The 4,290-nt window shown below is 34.3% G+C and overlaps 1 non-coding gene across 1 annotated transcript; it reads right to left on the bottom strand.

The window, feature by feature from the left end:
• Nucleotides 1–2,677: 2,677 nt before the first annotated feature.
• LOC149786765 (U6 spliceosomal RNA) lies at nt 2,678–2,784 on the bottom strand. The gene has a single exon (XR_016425288.1). It is a non-coding gene; the product is annotated as a U6 spliceosomal RNA (small nuclear RNA).
• Nucleotides 2,785–4,290: the final 1,506 nt, after the last annotated feature.

Below are 4,290 nucleotides of genomic sequence, written 5' to 3'. Positions count from 1 at the left end.
TTCCGATTCAATGTCCTGCTATGGAGAATACAATTACTTTTGCTGTAATTTGGCTTAACTTTGTAACACAGATCATCAAATGTCATCACAGAATATATATATATATATATATATATATATATATATATATATATATATATATATATATATATATATATATATATATATATACGTATGTATGTCTCGGAAACGCTTAATCACGCGTATTTGGACGCCAATTTGTTTTTATCTGGCACGCAGAAAATCACGGAGGCGGGAGTCCTCCGTACGCTTGTAATAGGTGTGCGGCAAAATTCAAAGTCTTGCTAGTCCTGCTTCAGCCACCTGCTTTGTAGGAAAATGTGTTGATCAATTAGCTGTGCTGATATTTACAATGACAGAATTCAATGACTGAAAGACCCCCTAGTGTACATATTACCAGTATAAGAGTACATTAAAAGAACATCATGCAATAGATGGGCGGCAAGTTCAAAGGCTTTGAATCGTGGTCGGGTGATTATGTACTGATATATACAGTGATTGAATTCAGAGGCAGAAAGACCCAGAGATGAACATGTGGTCATTTATAAGAGTAAATCAATAAACAACTTTAGCTTTCCTTATTGTGTTTATTTCCGAATGTAGCGGAATAAGCAGTACACGTGACCTCAGAATCAAGACGTGGAGAGTTAGACAAATTACCATTCGCAAATATGGATAAGTATTTTCGGGTTAAACATCACACTTACGAGGATTGGAACGAGATTCAGAAGAGTGCTAAAGCTGCTAGAATTGATAGTTCGGATGTGACAGTAGCTAAGTGTAAGAAAGTGCATGACGCATGGCGTAGTGTTTGGAATAAGTCCTTACTTGGATTGACAAAATTCAGTCTCACTCTGACGGACAAACAAGAGCTATGTCTGTGTTACAAAGAATGTAGAAATTACGCTCAATGGCAACCAATAGTTCTTCTAATTTCATGGGTTCTTTTAGAGGGCCAGAGGTCATCACGCTACCAGGCGAAGTGGGACACTAAGTCGCCTAAAAAATGTAAACTTCGCCTTCTTCTGTTAGGAATCCAAAAACGACATCGTCCTGTGATTTTTTAAGAGGTACATTGGCTAACCTTCTAAAAGTTGATGCACTTACGTCTGTGTTGATTCTGTAGGACAGAAGGGTTAAGCTCATATACCGACTATAAAGAAGACATGTCTGTAAATTTATGCATTTTCGTTTGTTATGTATGAATAGTTACGGTAATGTTTTATCTGCAACGAAGAAATGAGGACGAACAATGTAATCTGAAGACACGTGTGCATTTGCCCTCATGTATATAGTACAGGGGTTGTTTCAAACGCGTTTAGAAATCTATGAAAGTGCCATTAATGTGAACTTTTAAAAAGTATAAATAAATAAAGGAATTTTAAAAAAAACAAACTCATTAAGGGTAGTCGATTAATCATTTTTACTAACTTGAAATTACAGTAATATAATCTGGTTACTCAGTTAAAATTTGTTGCACTGTAGTTTCTGATATTCTTTTTCTAGAGTCATATGGCCAAAATAACCCAGAAAATCGTCTTGTTGAAAATAAAGTTAAACGCAAATATGAATGCTTGGAAATAGAGGGATTAATTCAAATAAGAGAATATGTATATATATATATATATATATATATATATATATATATATATATATATATATATATATATATATATATATATATATAATGTTCTAGGTTCGCGTAAACTTCTCCCTGTTCTGTCCAAAAGGAGTAGTCACTTCCCCATAAAATTCAAGTCTAGCTTGACCCCTGGAGGGGACTGCAACTTTTGCTGGTGGGACACCTATTTTTACCAAAATGGGAGTCCTGGACTTTAAAACCCTAGCGAGACCGCTGATATATATTTGCCACGTGCTGAGGAGGAGGAACAAAACAACAATTGACACTTGGAGATCCGGGACCCATTTATTGGATAAATAAATGGTTGGATTTTGTAATCTTTGGAAATATCCATAATGCACATGGACGTAAACACGTGCATGTATGTAATCCTTGTTCACATACGTTTTAAAAAACAACCGTCTTGGGTTCATCTGTTCATTTCCAGACATTTTCTTCATATTTACTTCACAGCATTCGGCTGCCAAAATATTTGAAGGAAATCAGAGCACTTGAGTTGATCTATAATGTACAGAAAGAACAAGGAAAATAAATTATAAATATTCAGATTGATAAACAGAATAATCGATACCGTAAGTTAGACTAACTTTAATGCTACCTAATTTGCACATTTGCATGTATTTACGATAAATTTGATATGGTTAAACCAAAATGGTAACTAGGTCAACCCATCTAGCTACATACATACATACATACATACGGGACCGAAAGGTTGACTTTTCCGTCAAATAAGTGAAGAACTTTTTTTAAAGATTACTTTCTTGATTCTTGTCCTAAAAACAGTTTAAGGAGTCGGAACGATGAAATTAGACCACAAGTTGGAAAATAAATAAAAATATAAAGAAATAAGTATCGACTCGTCTGTCATAGCAATGCATACATCAGTTCGAACTGGCGATCTACATGTAGGCTGACCTCCACGTCATCGTGCAAAAGATGACTGTTGGGACATGGATTGTATAAATAATATAATATGCCGACCTTCTAATTTACAGGAAACTAAACAAATCGAGCAAAAATATGGAACGCTTCACGAATTTGCGTGTCATCCTTGCGCAGGGGCCATGCTAATCTTCTCTGTATCGTTCCAATTTTAATATATGTACTGCCGAAGCAAGTACAACAGTTATACCAACACAAAGGTATATATAGCAGTTACCGGCATACCTGTGGGAATGTAGTGCCGAAATATTTGACTACCAATCGATCACACAGTAACGATGTTTTGTTATGTCCCTTTTGCAAGTCGCTTTAAGTACGTTACTATGATTTCCTTTCCCTCACGACTGAAAACAAAGAAAAATTAACGAAAGAACTACGACAATTGATATGTTATCTTTTCATCACTAAAGTGGTCCCATTGTGATTGTGAAGGTGTTGGCTAATTCTATTTAAATGTTGAAATTAGGCCTCTTTAAGTATTGTAGCATGATTTACCACCCCTTACGGTTGTGAGCAAAACAAAACCGAAGAAAAGGACTATACCAAGTGACTCTTTACTATATCTGAACCGTATAGAAGCGGTGATTTTAAATACCGTCTTTAAACTTGCTTTTTCGTCAGCAAGTCTGTAATTTCATGGTATAATTTCCTAAAACTGTACATGTTCGTAAACTGGTCGTAACAATTTTCACCTATTTTCCAACATCCTTTTTTGACCCAACCTATTCTTACGCGAGATGGATAGAAAGGTGATTCCTCGCCAGTTGTTTCAGTTTCCCAGTCTCCAGAGAACGCATTTCTCACTGACGACACAACCACAACAGTCACGATTGACAGAAACATTTGTTGAAAATCCTAGTATTAACGATGTGAAGTTGCACGAAATACATACCATGGAAAAATGGGATTTCACGAATTCTCCTTTTTACCAATCAGTAAGTCCTCATAAAAATCCTTATCATCGATTCAGACGGGGCAGATGAACTTCCGGCCATAATATGGTACTCAACTTGTGTTAGCCACGTGACTCAGAGCTGATAATTTGGTCAAGAGCACTGTTCAGAACGATGTACAAGGTTATAAACTTTTTAGTCGTTACTGATCTTATGAGGTGCTCATTTTATTATTGTAATTTGTGAAATTTTTAAACGAAATATCATTTTAAAATATATTTCATAACTAAATCGGCATCGTGTGTATTATTATTTTTAAGAAAATTTTTTTTGGGGGGGGGATTTTCTATCTGATAAATAAACAATTTTACTTTATAACATTAAATTTTCGACCAGCCTTTGAGATAATCTATATATTTAACTTAGTGTGACCAATTTATTATTTATAAACTGGTTTGATAATGGCAAGATTTATAACAAAGGAAAACAAAACTTTCTCCTGTAACATTATATATTCCATCTCTGATTATTTGCACCTTTAGAGACATAATTTATGAAGGATGCAAACCAGTTTTAAAGTTCGAAAAACAGCTTATTCAAAGAATGAGATTATGTATATTTACAATGCCAATTAAGTATTGGAAAACTGTGGTACACTAAATCTATATTTTTTAAATCATAAGTAAATAGTTTTTGTCATTATGCAGCTTGACGTTCCCCAAACTGATTATTTTAGCTTTTGTATTATTGATGACGATGGAAATAATAATAATAATAATAATAATAAACCAA

The sequence above is a fragment of the Sinohyriopsis cumingii genome, chromosome 12, assembly GCF_028554795.1.
Source record: "Sinohyriopsis cumingii isolate HCF-2022 chromosome 12, ASM2855479v2, whole genome shotgun sequence".
In the NCBI taxonomy this organism is placed as follows: domain Eukaryota; kingdom Metazoa; phylum Mollusca; class Bivalvia; order Unionida; family Unionidae; genus Sinohyriopsis; species Sinohyriopsis cumingii.
The sequence above is the reverse complement of the archived record's forward strand: the minus strand, read 5'-3'. Positions and strand labels throughout refer to the sequence as shown.